The following is a 15,924-nucleotide window of genomic DNA, read 5'->3' on the forward strand; positions in this document are numbered from 1 at the left end:
ACCGGCATGGCTCCTATACATCGTATGCACGTGGATTCCGGATGGTAATATTCCTCGTCGTCTTCGTGTGCTGGTTACTTTACTGAACCGAACGTATCTCTAGAATGATCATTGCCATTCACTAGACAACTCTTGTATGGTGCTGTTCTCTATTGCGTTCTCATCTTGTGTAATACTGCACATTGTTATTTGCATATTCTGTATCTATTATCTTATTCTAATATCTACCATCGCTTTCTTTGTCTTGCAGATTGATTGTTCATCGTTGTTGCTAATAAACCTGCATTCAATTGATACATTCTTGTTTATGAACAATCAATCTGATGAGGTTAGCGTGCACCGCCATCGATGACACCGGCACAAATGGCGGAACAGATGACACCAAAAAGACGGTAACAGACGCCTGGAATGGCTATCACAGCGTTCCAATCAGAGAATGTGACCGCCATCTGACAACGTTCATCACACCATGGGGCCGATACCGTTACTGCACCACTCCCCAAGGTTACATCGCTTCAGGTGATGGATACTCCAGACGATTTGACGAAATCGTATCGGACTTCAAAAACAAGTCCAAATGTATTGATGATACCATCATGTGGAGCGACACATTGGAAGAGAGCTTTTTTCAGACATGCAACTGGCTCGACCTGTGCGGCCGTAATGGGATTACGCAAAATCCGACGAAATTCCATTTTGGTCAGGACACGGTCGAATTCGCTGGATTCGAGATCACCATGGACAGTGTACGACCATGCCAAAGGTATCTCCAAGCGATACAGGACTTCCCCACACCAAAAACAATTACTGACATTCGCTCCTGGTTTGGGCTAGTCAATCAGGTAACATACTGCTTCAGCATGACCGAGAGGATGCGACCTTTTCGGGACCTCCTAAAACCATGCACCCCCTTCTACTGGGATGCAACACTACAATCCCTATTCGAAGAATCAAAACGACTCATCATATCTGAAGTCGCAAATGGGGTCCGGATCTTTGACAAGGAACGGACAACATGTCTCGCAACTGACTGGTCGAAGGATGGGATTGGCTTCTGGCTCCTCCAAAAACACTGCAGATGCCCTGGTGAAACCCCACAGTGCTGCCCCGATGGCTGGAAAATCACCCTTGCTGGAGGCCGCTTCACCCATGCAGCGGAGTCGCGCTATGCTCCGATAGAGGGTGAAGCTCTAGCAGTGGCGGACAGCCTGGAAAAAGTAAAGTATTTTGTGTTGGGATGCAAGAACCTGATTATTGCCGTCGATCACAAGCCCTTAATCAAGCTTCTTGGTGACAGACGATTAGAGGACATCCATAACACGCGGCTTGCCAACTTGAAAGAAAGGACCCTAGCATATCGTTTCCGAATTATCCACATACCGGGAAAACGACACTGCGTACCAGATGCGATTTCACGACATCCGTCGGGTGCCAGACCATCGGAACGACTGCCACTGGTGGATGACATTTCCTCCATTATGGATGTGGCCACATCGACTACACTAAGACAGCACACGTTGACTGGGCTGTGGACCACAGATGACGACTCTGGCATGGAAATGGCTATTTCTATGGCAGCCATCAAGACACTCGATTCTGTGCGGTCCGTCACTTGGGACGATGTTCGGGACGAAACAGCAAGTGACACTCAGATGCTGCAGTTACTCAATTCTATTGAGCAGGGTCTACCTGCCAGTCGGGACGATTTCCCTGTGTCCATTTTGGAATACTTTCCCTTCCGTGAACACCTCTACACTATTGATGGCATAGTGGTCTACAAGGGGAGGATTATCATCCCACCGAAGCTACGGAAGCTTGTCCTTGAGAATCTTCATGCTGCTCACCAAGGAGTCACGGCTATGACCACCCGGGCCAGCAGCTCGATCTTTTGGCCTGGAATCACTCCCCAGATTCATGAGATGCGCAATCGCTGCTCACACTGCAATCGGATGGCCCCATCGCACCCAAGTGCTCCACCTACAGCCTCAGCTGAACCTGCCTACCCTTTCCAGTACGTTTGTTCAGATTACTTTCATCACAAGGGTCGGAGTTATTTGGTCACCGTTGATCGTTACTCTAATTGGCCAATCATTCAGCTAACTACTGGCGGGGCACAAGGCCTAGTGAAATGTCTGCGGTCGAACTTCGCCACTTATGGTATCCCCGACGAATTGGCATCTGACTGTGGGCCAGAATTCACGGCACATGACACCCAAGACTTCTTGTGTCGGTGGGGCGTTAACCATCGGTTGTCATCCACTGCCTTCCCACACAGCAACTGTCGTGCCGAGATCGCAGTCAAAACATCGAAAAGAATGATCACCGATAACACTGGTTCCAATGGTGAACTAGACACTGATCGGTTCCAACGTGCAATACTCCAGTACCGGAATGCACCGGATCAGGACACTAGGTTGTCTCCAGCCATGATCATCTTCAAGAGGCCAGTCAAGGACTTCATACCCATCATCCCAGGCAGATACTTGCCATCGGACACCTGGCGGGAAACACGCAACAATCGTGAGGAAGCTTTGCGCATTCGGCATGCCAGGGAGATCGAAAGACTCTCTGAACACACGACAAAACTACCTCCACTGGCCGTCGGGGACCATGTCCGGATCCAGAACCAGACCGGCCTGGAACCACGAAAATGGGACCGGACCGGAACCGTGATTGAGGTAAAACAATTCGATCAATACGTTGTCAAGGTGGATGGCTCCGGAAGAATCACTCTCCGGAATCGTAAGTTCCTGCGACGTTTTACGCCTTTCAGCATGACAACTCCCACTACGACTGGCAAAAGTGGCATGCTGCCAACCGTTATGCCAAGTGTTATGCCAATCGTACCGAAATACTTAATGTCTGGTACCCAACCCATCGCCGCTCCAAGAGTCTGTCTCAATCCTGTTACCACTCCCCAGAAGGGTGAACCCCAACATGTCATTGCGCCGGGCTTACCATCACAGACACTCCGCTCCACCACCGCGATGACACCACCCGCGAGAGTCGCTAACCAACCACATGTGCAGACCACCGCCACACCTCCATGGTCACTGCCTATTTCTGCCCCCTTGACGGTTCGGGTGATGATGGACCAGCTGGAGGGGACTCCGGCGTCGGACAGGGCGATAGTGAACCACCCACCGGAGACTCCCACAATGGACCAGGAAATTACGAACTGCCCTCAGAGGACTCCGACGATTGATCGGGTGGTGACGGGCCGCCCGAAGCGAATTATCAAACCACCAGCCCGATTCAATTCAGAAGAATATCAATTATAAACTCATGTGATCCTTTTTCTCGGTCTCCAGTTTCGTTCTATTCTGTGTCACAATTGAACGTTTTTGGGAAAGGGAGATAGACAACTCTTGTATGGTGCTGTTCTCTATTGCGTTCTCATCTTGTGTAATACTGCACATTGTTATTTGCATATTCTGTATCTATTATCTTATTCTAATATCTACCATCGCTTTCTTTGTCTTGCAGATTGATTGTTCATCGTTGTTGCTAATAAACCTGCATTCAATTGATACATTCTTGTTTATTCACAACACACCGACCTCGGTGTAGCTACCGGGCGCCATCTTGGTTGGCACTCGATACTGGGTGAAGGTGTTTTCTGTTATGCGTTTGCACGTATTTCAGAGCGGGAAGCGATCGCGTTATTCATAATTATTACGTCATAGGTCACGTGGTACAGGCGCCATCTTGGAAAAAACGAAAAATGTTGCACCTCTACATCTCCAAAACCTTCCATGGAAAAAATTTAAACATGGCTCATTGTAAAGAACTCCGCAAGGGGGAATAGGTGTTCACGATGACGTCATTGGTGCCGTAGTTATGACGTCATAATTCGACAGGGACAACACTTAGTCTGATCAGTTTGAAATTTATTGAGCGTGATCTACACAACAATTATATCAGAGAATATAAATTTATGATGTCATCGCTCACGTGGTCTGGCAGCCATACTTCCTGATTCATTCCATTCACTCCAGATTCAATACATTGGAGCAAACAAAAAGATCATTCAAAAACAGAAGTTTGTCGCGCACCAAGTTGACTGCGCAGGGCAAGTATTCTATGAATACCAACGAGTTTCACAATGATTTGTTTTTGGTCAAAATTGAAAACGTGAATTTACCTGTCCTTTTATTACGCACAAAAATGATGCAAATTTGTTGATGCAAACGTACCAAAGTGATGTGTGTGTGTGTGTGTGTGTGTGTGTGTGTGTGTGTGTGTGTGTGTGTGTGTGTGTGTGTGTGTGTGTGTGTGTGTGTGTGTGTGTGTGTGTGTGTGTGTGTGTGTGTGTGTTAGTATGTATTTGTGTGTGTGTTTGTGTGTGTGTTGTTGCAAAGGTGAGAAGACTTAGTTCCGGATAAACACCATAAATTACCAATCATTTACTGGATCCCAAAAATGCACAAACACCCTTGTATGATGAGGTTCATCGTCGCAAGTAGAGAATGTAGTTTGAAACCTTTGTCGGGCAGTATTACAGCGGCGATCAAACTAATATATAAATGCTTAAAAAACTACCATGAAAAAGTGAAGTTTTATTCTGGTATTAAGAAATTCTGGATCATTGACAATTCCAAACCGGTAATCGACAGTGTCCACAACATTAATAACAAGGGTAAGGCAAAATGTCTTTCAACTTTTGATTTTTCTACATTGTATACAAACATTCCACATGACAAGTAACCGCATTGGACAGAGCCGTAGATAAAGCATTTGCAGGAGGTAATTGTTGTAAAATAATCAGATCTACAACAGGTCTCAGAAGGTGAGTTTAATCTGAATCGAACACCAGCAATATCTGAAAGAGAATTAGCAATCACAGGATCAATATACGTCAAACATATAAGCAATAAGAGTATCGTAGTCAAGCACGCGAGCAAGCGACATGAAAAGTAGTTCCCTTACCATTCTAAGCATACACGTGGATAAAGCTTGATAAATGTCTCAAGACTGCGCTTCGCGACTCGGGACTAAGTTCTTATAATAGCCACGTAGCGGAGAGAAGCGGTAATGGCGCCTGGGTCGCAACTTGGATACATTTTCATCACAGTAATAAATTATACATTAATGTATATCAAAACAGAGCAAACTGGTCTGAAAAGGATCATCAATATTCATGCAGTTTTTCAGAAAATAAACAAAGAAAGTATTCGATTTCTTCGAAACAACAGTTTCTTTGCATTTGGCAACAAGATACTCCAGCAGACAGTGGGGAGACCCATGGGTTCAGATACCAAGATACTCCAGCAGACAGTGGGGAGACCCATGGGTTCAGATACCAAGATACTCCAGCAGACAGTGGGGATACCCATGGGTTCAGATACCAAGATACTCCAGCAGACAGTGGGGAGACCCATGGGTTCAGATACCAAGATACTCCAGCAGACAGTGGGGATACCCATGCGTTCAGATCCCAAGATACTCCAGCAGACAGTGGGGATACCCATGGGTTCAGATCCCAATATACTCCAGCAGACAGGGGGGATACCCATGGGTTCAAATCCCAATATACTCCAGCAGACAGTGAGGATACCCATGGGTTGAGATCCCAATATACTCCAGCAGACAGTGGGGATACCCATGGGTTCAGATACCAAGATACTCCAGCAGACAGTGGGGATACCCATGGGTTCAGATCCCAAGATACTCCAGCAGACAGTGGAGATACCCATGGGTGCAGATCTCAATATACTCCAGCAGACAGGGGGGGATACCCATGGGTTCAAATCCCAATATACTCCAGCAGACAGTGAGGATACCCATGGGTTGAGATCCCAATATACTCCAGCAGACAGTGGGGATACCCATGGGTTCAGATACCAAGATACTCCAGCAGACAGTGGGGATACCCATGGGTTCAGATACCAAGATACTCCAGCAGACAGTGGGGATACCCATGGGTTCAGATCCCAAGATACTCCAGCAGACAGTGGGGATACCCATGGGTGCAGATCTCAATATACTCCAGCAGACAGGGGGGGATACCCATGCGTTCAAATCCCAATATACTCCAGCAGACAGTGAGGATACCCATGGGTTGAGATCCCAAGATACTCAAGCAGACAGTGGGGATACCCATGGGTGCAGATCTCAATATACTCCAGCAGACAGTGGGGATACCCATGGGTTCAGATCCCAAGATACTCCAGCAGACAGTGGGGATACCCATGAGTTCAGATCCCAAGATACTCCAGCAGACAGTGGGGATACCCATGGGTTCAGATCCGGCCCCTTTCTTTGCAAATTTGCTTCTGCACATGTACGAGTTTGATTGGGTCCAGAACATGTGCAGGAATAAATTAACAACTGCACGAATATGTGGAAACATCTTCAGGTTCATTGATGCTTTGTTGGAAATTAATGATGGATTTGTATTTGATCAGCTTCATGATGATATATATCCAAAAGAACTTGAATTAAAAAAGGAAAACCAAACTTCCACTTCAGTTTCCTTTTTAGAATTACAAATTGAGATCGATAATAATAAATTTCACACCAAATTATTTGATAAACGAGATGCATTTCCATTCCACATTGTCCGAATGCCTTTCTTAGACAGCAACATTCCCAAAAAGCTATTTTATGGTACGGTTGTAGGTGAAATAATTAGGACTGTGAGAGCAACCACACACAGCTCTGAACTGGTCAATAAATTACAACAACTAGTCAGACGTTTGCTAGCACAGGGGGCTACAGTTGGTAGATTACAACAAGTTTTCTTTAATATCACAAAAAGGCACCAAATCTAATTAGTAAAATACAATACGAATATTTAAAATATTATTCATGAGATCTTTATGTAAATACAGTACAATATAATAATTAAATATACTACAAATCAATGTTGCTAGGAATCAGTGGTTGCTGGGATATGGCAGCATGCAAAAAACCGTTATAGGTGACAGTTTGAACATTCGAAGTACAGTTTGATCGAGAGGTAGGTGGTGTGGTCATGCTGGTTGGTAGATATGGTATATTTAAGGTAAGATGTGCATGATTTAATGATATTGTTGCAGATCTCGAGCCCGTCGACGTACAGAGGGGGGTTAAACCCTTTTCCCCCTCGGGCCTTTGAGTCCACGAGGCCGCTACCCACTTTACACTCGTGGGGCGGATTGCGGAGCAATTCCAGCCACCACCCCCGTAGCGAGCGTGCGGAAGGGTATCTGGCCGAATCCCCATGTACATTCTATACACACGCCGCCACGAGAACGGGGACTGGACCTCGCACGAGTCACGCTGGTCTGATACGCCCGCTCGGTTTGCGTGTTACGTGACTCGTGCCGTTAATTCTTATTGAACCCAATTGAGCGGTTTTATTCGTACAGTGCGAAGCCAATGGTGGGAAATGACGTGAACGGCCAAATGGATGCAAAAGAACACAGGTTTATTATTACAATGTACAAATGATCAGGGCAAAGAGACACAGAGCAGAAACCTAACGTCCTTAACTTAAATCCCGGACAAGGGCCCTCTCACTCACGCGGGGAAAGGAAGGAAGAGAAGGGAACGCACTCAAGCGCGGTCGTTGGTGCCGTTCGCCCTGGTCAGCTCGTTGGGCGGGTCCCTTGGGATGTTCGCGGCACCTGCAGGGAGCCCAGGCAGGGAGATTGTTGGAGTCTCAGGCCCCGGGAGAGATCGTCCTTGAGAAGCGCTTATAACAGGCAGAACGCAGACTACAGAGAGTTCGTGCTTTCGATCACACATACAGTTGCTTCAGAATCCCGGGACAGAGAGCTCAGAGACAGACAGTGCGCTGGGAGCTTGGCCATGGAGGAGATCCTCGATCACACCTCTAGTTCGGGGGCCCGGGCAGGGTTTTTATAGCCCCTCCACAGAGTCTTTCCCGAATGTTCCAAGCCCCTCCCCTGGCCGCCGTTGTTAGCCACTCCCCTGTAGCTCCTCCCTCGGGCCTCCCAGACTTGTTCTGGGTGTAGCACACGGCATTCCAGCCCAATGAACAATGAAGCCTACACTTACTTGCCTGCTTCAACGCATACTAACACAGGAAAGGAGACTATACTTAACATTGAATAAGACATAACTGTACTAAGCGAGGCTACATGTTGTGGTGCAACTAACTAAGAGGGGGGTTATCCTTTATTCTCAAAACTGCAACACTACCCCCCTCTCTCACCAGACTCGTCCCGAGTCGACGCCAGTTGGACCGACCGGTAGAGGCTGGCATGCAATTTACTTTTACTTTTAATGTGGCACATAGGTGTAATCCCCCTAGCATTTATTCTAACCCATGTGTGCGACATTTTAAACACTAGATATGTCCCCCCTAATGCGTTGAGCAGCTACTCTATCCGACTCACACCCACAACTATCCGAGTATTTCCGGAATTTTCAAACTACACACATAGCCGGTGGGCAACATTCTTATATTTACAATCACAGAACTTAAACTTTATTTACAATTCTACGACCCAGGACCTGCACTTTGGAAAATAATTGGAGGAGAGAAAATCAACTACTCAATATGGCACTTGCTGCTTGCATCTTGCATCTTCCGTGTGCAGCTAACAAAACCGGCTGGCCCTGACCGGCATACAGGCCATGTGAACCATCAGGGCCATCTAAATCTTCCATCTTCATAACTGGCACACAATAGCACACACTCTTTTTTCAGTGGCCAGCAGGGCCACTCTCACGTGGTCCAACTGCGTGGCATCAGTGCCACTCAACAAGTGGTCTGAAGGTGCAAGATGAGTTTGCAGCAAGATGCTGCACAGCAGAGGTGCGAGGCCACAAGGCCAGTGGTCCATAGGTGCAGCAAAGGTGCAGCATGGTGGGTTTGGCAGCAGAGTGCTGCACAGTCTGGCTGCACATATGTGATGGTGCTGCACAGTTCGGCCTCCAAACGGTCCTGGGCGGGGAGGGAAGACAAGGCGCAACAAGCAAAAGGAAAGCACACAGTGGCCACGAAAAACAAGGTGACCAGGCACCACCATACCTGGTGCGGTGCGAGGGACGCGGTGGAGCGAGCGGAGCAAGCTCGTCCCTAACCATCCGTACCCCCCACCGTTGGCTACACTACCCTAGCCCCCCTTGTATTTACAATCCGTCTTGACGTCTTGTCTCCCATATCCCCCTCTAACTACAAATTCGTCCCCAAATCCCTCCCAGGAAGGAAGGGATGGAACAAAAACAATGTCTCACCCACGTCATGATGCGTCTTACGTCCAAATGGCTTACAGGGCCCTGGTGTGAAGCTCGTCCTCCTCGGTGAATGGCTGTGGATGGTGCGAAGGGATTTATCATCCTAACTGCACTAATAGCATTACTCGTGTAAACTACCCTGGGTCGTACCCTGCCAATCGGCCTTCTTTAAACTATGTGGTTCTAAGAACCCGAATTCCCATTGCCCACACTGTGGTGCCCTCCAAATTTGGGTCTCACCCAACGGATTTTCTCACTGTGCCCTCGCACAATTTCGGGGCTGGGTCGTGTGGCTCTACCAGCAGGTCTACCTACCTGCGCACTTCCACCACTGAAGCCGCCTCCCGAGCTTGCCTTCTCCTCACACTACACTAACCGGGGAAGGCCCTCCCTGGCACTTACCCCCTTGATGCCCACCTCGGCATCGGGTAACCTGGGTCCTCCCCTGGGATCCTCGGGCCACACTCAATCACTACAACTAACCGGCTCCCAGAGCCTACCTGTGGCCTTACCTGGCCGACAAGCTACCAGTGATGGAGTGCCCAAATAACTATACGCACCAATTAAGACACATGCCCAGCCATTCCACAGTCTACTGCACCCTACAAAACACTACCTTTCTACTACCCGCACCACAGGTGTCAATATCCATGTAATTTACCTACGCCCTCTACCTGGCTTTACAATACCCACCCCGGGCTTTCGCGAATGGGTTCCACTCCCCCCCCCCCCCCCCCCCATTCACTCCTTCGCACCATGCATTCCACACCAAGTATTCCACACCTTTTATCTTGCACACCATATATCTGCACACCATGCATTCCACACCTTTTGTTCTCACACCTCAACAGAACTCCATTTTTTCTCACTCACAATTCCTGAAACACACAGCATCATCTATCAAAATAATTTCCCCTAAAACTCATACTTTCCCGTCGTCCCTTTAAACTAAGCACACCCTTTTCTTTAACATCCACCTAAACTCTCTACGTCCCCTCTACAGTTCAGGTGTCCTACTTAAATCTCATGTCCCTAAGGTCTTCTAAATCCCTATCATTATCCTAGCCCTCCCTCGGCTAGCTTCGGTGCCCCATGGAGGCAACCATTGCTGGCCCCTCCATGGGCCAAACACTGCCACCCTCCTAAACTAATGCTCATGGGCCCCCCCCCCCCCCCCCCCGTGGGAGGAATGGTCAGTACCATTCCCCCACGTGGGGTACACTACTCCCCCCAGTCTTCTAAATGATGAGCTCCCATCTATGGAGGTACTTTGTCACAGCTCGGCCTCGAAGGGCCGAGCGATCCATGCGGGTGGTTGGTCGCCTGTATGGGATGTCCGTCTGGCATTTACGATCCGAGGGGGGAGGGATTGATGGGCCCAGGTGCCGGGCTCCATCCCTGCACGGGGCCTCGCGGTCCCACACACGATGACCCAGCCGGCCACGGTCAGGGCACCTCACCCGATAAGGTGCATGGCTCTGATAACCCAAACCTCCCCTCGAACCCGGTCGATCGCTCTTGCCGCCATACGGCACCAACCATACAGTGCGGGGGCCGGAGGCACGACTCGTGCACACCGGTCCTTGTGAGACCGACGCAGCACCGATCCCCTCCGGTCCCTGCAGCACACAACTCACCGGAGGCTCGCGTACGTTACTCGTCCCACTAAGCGCAACCCCGGTCGGTGTCGATGCCTGGGCTGTGTCCTCACGGCCCGTGACCCACTCCACACTCGCACACCCAGGCGCACACGCGCCCCCCACACACTCCGTTGTGCACTCTTCTTTCACACACTCAGCTGTGCACTTTCTCCACACACTCAGTTATTGCACACTCCGGTGCACACTTTTCTTGTACACACTTGGCCATCACACACTCCGGTGCACACTCCCTCTCCACACACTCGGCCATCGCACACTCCGGTGCACACTCCCTCTCCACACACTCGGCCATCGCACACTCTGGTGCACACTTTCTCTCCACGCGCTCCGGTACGCACTCTCTCTCACACTCCGTACCACTATCACTCGCACACCGCACAATGGGCCCTTCGCGAACGCCCGGGTCTCGCCTCTCTCCCAAGTGCGCCGAGCACCCGTTCGCGCCAAACACATTCCCGCCATTAGCGCCACTCACCTCGGGGCTCTCCTTCCCCTGCTTCTCCGGCAGTACATGCAAACTTTTTATTTCGTTATCAAGCACGGCATCAAGGTGCGAACACAGACTTTGTGCGGATTCCATCACCTCCTCCCGTGATTTATTCTCTGTCTCTCCTCCCGTCTTTTTAACCCCAATTATTTCTTTTTCCCGGGTTACCTCCTCTATTTCCCGGTGCGGTTCCGAAATCTCCCTTTCTAAGCATTCCTCGCACCACTTCACCTCGTCGCATACCACCGCGACCTCCCCGCTCATCCAACGCCCAATGTCCTCCCCCATTTTTTAAATGTCCTTTCTTGACTCTGCCCTCATTTTTTGCGTATCGCACCTGGATTATTTTATTTCATCCCCCATTGTGTCCATCTGCCTAGCCAGGGTGTTCATTTGATTAGTCATTTTTTTCATATCCTTGGTGGATTTGTCCCCCTGGGTATCCATTTTTTTCTTCAATTCACCCTTCATTTATTTCATATCCCGGGTGGATTGCTCATTCATCTTTTCCATGTCTGCCATTAATTGTGTCATGAGTAATTGCATGTACCCTGGCATCGTGGGCTCGGCTTCCGCCACCACGTGCGAGGCGCCGCCATTTTCTTTACCAACTGCCGCACCCTCTTCTGCTTCCCCTTCTAGCAACTCTTCCTGCTGGTCCTGGGCAATTAGTTCTTCATCTATTATTCCCACCGGCATTTGGTCGTCTTGGCCAGCCATTGTACGAATTAAAATTTGTTTTAAAGACTAAATTTCATTCGCTCGTAATGTTTGAGTGCATGAAGCGCACTCTAGATCCAAATATCCCACTCCTGACACCAATTTGTTGCGGATCTCAAGCCCGTCGACGTACAGAGGGGGGGGTTAAACCCTTTTCCCCCTCGGGCCTTCGAGTCCACGAGGCCCCTACCCACTTTACACTCGTGGGGCGGATTGCGGAGCAATTCCAGCCGCCACCCCCGTAGCGAGCGTGCGGAAGGGTATCTGGTCGAATCCCCAAGTACCTTCTATACACACGCCGCCACGAGAATGGGGACTGGACCTCGCACGAGTCACGCTGGTCTGATACGCCCGAGCAGTTTGCGTGTCACGTGACTCGTGCCGTTAATTCTTATTGAACCCGATTGAGCGGATTTATTCGTACAGTGCGAAGCCAATGGTGGGAAATGACATGAACGGCCAAATGGATGCAAAAGAACACAGGTTTATAATTACAATTATTACGTGCTCCTCCCCGAACCCCGGTCACGGTGTACCTCCGAGCCCCGAGAGGAGTCACGGCAGAAAGATGTGTTATTCTGTATGTCAAAGATCAATGGTGAAACCACCCCAATTGTTACAAACAAACAAGTATTGTATTAAGGTCACACAAGAATAACAGTACAATAACAATATTAATCAATTGTACAAGCAATATATCATTCCTATGATGGTACCATCAGTTTCGTACAATATAACTCACTGTGCTCCAAGTGAGAGAAAATAACATTCCCAATGTCTCTGTCCCAGCTTCAAACCAAAGTCGATCCACGCTCCAGTGATCGTCAGAACGATGTTGTATCAAGACCAAAATCCCGCTCGGTTGACATTCACACTGCCAAAGATAGGCAAAAGTGTCCTCAAGAGGCGGCTGGGAAATCACACCTTCGGGTATGGACGTTCAACGGCTCCCAATCGGCGAACCACAAATTCACACTCAAAATAGATGTTACACACACACACACACACACACCAGGTTAACGTCTGGATGCGGTGAAATGGTTGAAGCGAGGTGAAAAACCTGGAGCGATGCGAAATCCGGCGTGAGGCAAAATGGCCAACGGCCCGTTCTCGAGACGTAACGGCACTCCAATGATTCTCTTCGGAATCAACCGCAAAACCGGTCACGCAGGTTTATCTGTCACAGCGATAACAACTCTGTCGCAGGAATCCCTTTCCCAGGAAACCCCAAAGTTCGCTCATGACCCCCGTTCGCCAGCGTTTGCTCAAAACCTCAACGCAGCTCGGCTCCTTCTCTGACCTCCTCCTTTTTCTCCTCTTCTTCCTCTTCTACGTCCGGTTCCCGATCCAGTTTCCGGTTTCTTTTTAAAACACTAACTTTTTTTACCTTTTGAAAACAGTTATCTCCAATTCACTTAAATGATAACAATAATAGTACATGCAACCAAAAATGTTTACAGTGGATGAGAACCACAACAATGGAAGTGACGAATCCGTAACACTTCCCCCCCTCAAGAAAGAAAGTTGGAACATAGTGAAAACTTTCTTTGCATGCAAAAACTCTAACAAACAAAAGTAAAACTCACCCCCAAATGATCAATTCACGTGAGCAACAATAATTAATATTCCCCAAAATAAAGCAACAAAACTTCCAAACAACTACAGGAATTTTCAAAGTTAGTTCACTCTGGATAAAGCATCAGCAACGACATTGTCCCTGTCCTTTACATGCTCAATTTCCAAGTTGAACTCCTGCAAAGCCAAACTCCATCTCATCAACCTCTGATTTTTATTTTTCATTTTTTGAATGAAGGTTAAGGGGTTGTGATCAGTGAAGACTTTTATAGGAAAGGTAGTAGTTCCTAGATACATCTCATAATGCTGAAGAGCTAGCAGGAGAGCAAGGGTCTCTTTTTCCACTGTGGCATAATTTGCCTGGTGTTTGTTAAACTTTTTGGAAGAGTAGCACACCGGGTTATCCACGCCATCGCCATCTTCCTGTAATAGAACTGCCCCAGCCCCCACATCACTTGCATCAATGGCTAACTTGAAAGGTGCTTGAAAATCCGGGGCTGCTAGGACAGGAGAGATCATTAATATTGCTTTGACGTGGGCAAAGGCAGCTTGACATTTGTCATCCCAAACAAACTTGGTCTCTTTCCTCAGCAAATTCGTTAAAGGGGCTACCACATCAGAAAAATTCCTGCAGAACCGCCGGTACCAACCAGCCATACCCAAGAATCTCATAAGCTCCTTCTTCCCTTTTGGAACTTGGAAGCGTTCAATGGCTTCTATCTTGGCTGTCACCGGTTGCACCTGACCCTGACCTACTACATGGCCTAGGAACACCACCTATGCTTTTACAAACTCACTCTTAGATAAGTTGATGGTCAACGCTGCCACGGTCAATTTATTGAAAAATGCATGAATTTGTTTAATATGATCTTCCATGGTCATGGTGTGGATGATGACATCATCCAGATAAGCCTCCACCCCCTCAAGGTCTGCAATAATAGTCAGGTTCACTATGTTTTTTCGTTCAAAATCATGGTAGATTAGCAAACCTATACATTTTTGGAAACGTTATTACATCGAAAATCTGAAAATCAATGTTTACATTTGCGGTGATACCTGTATGGCTGCCATTTTGGATTTTCAAAATGGCCGCCATAAAAATACATATTTTGCTCTATTTCTGCCTCTAATTACCCTAAAAACTTTTTAAAATATACTAAGCCTATGTTTTCAGGTACAAGGAATCCATTGGTGACATAATCAGACTTCTGACTGTAACAGTTCTTTCTTTTTTCAGGAAATATGCATCCAGGGAGCAGCCATTGATACAAAAAAAATTCCGTTAATATATTTATTTTACATATTAACTATCTTGGTGGAGGTGTTTATGGTGGTTGTTCTTCTTGTGTATTTTCAGTGCATAACTCATCATGAGTGAAGATCCTGATGGAAGCAAGTTGTCTTTGGGCACGTCCAAGGAGTCTGTAGACTGGAAACTGTGCATCATTTGCCAGGAGAAAAACACTAACAAAGGGACAGTTGTTCTAAATCCCAGGATAGAATCCTACCAGAAGTTACTGGACATAGTGGCCGACAGAGCCAGCCTACAGGATGGACAATATGTTGCTATCCAAAGACGTCTCCAGGACTGCACAAAACAAACGATGCTCGAAGCGAAAACAACGTGGCATCGAAGCTGCTATTCTGACGCCACTAATCAGATATCCTTGCAGCGCGCCAGGGAACGCTTTGAGCATTCCATGTCCACAGGAAGGTATGCTGTCAAAAAACGTGGCCATAAGAGAACAAGCTCAGAAATGGAAGCAAACACACCAACCACATCAACGACATTCACACGATCTGCAACAGAACCTTTGTCGAAAGATCAATGTTTCTTCTGCCAAGTGGATGACGGCCAGCGTCTCTTCACTGTCCGAACCGGAAACTCTGGGAATGCACTTAGGCAAGCGATACAAATTACCCAAGAGCCGGTGCTGATGACAAGGTTAAACAATGCAATCTCACCAAGTGATGCCCATGCAATCGATGTGAGATACCACAAGCTGTGCTGGACGAATCATGTGTTTCGTGTCCTCAGGGATGATGTCAGAAACCAAGCCAGGCCCACGACGGCAGACCTACCAATGCAGATGCCATGCTTGATTGAGTTGACCAATATTGTAGACATTCAAACTTTAAAAAAAGCGTATCTTCCCATGGATGCCATTGAGACAACATACATCTCGATGCTGGGAGGTAGTGATGAGGCAGAGAAGCACACACCGACGTTGACCCGACAATGGCTGAAGGACAAGATGCTCTCAGAGTTGCCAAGTGTAACGTCTGTGAGAC

Source organism: Myxine glutinosa, chromosome 6 (genome assembly GCF_964187855.1).
Source record: "Myxine glutinosa chromosome 6, kmMyxGlut1.1, whole genome shotgun sequence".
NCBI classification, from domain to species: domain Eukaryota; kingdom Metazoa; phylum Chordata; class Myxini; order Myxiniformes; family Myxinidae; genus Myxine; species Myxine glutinosa.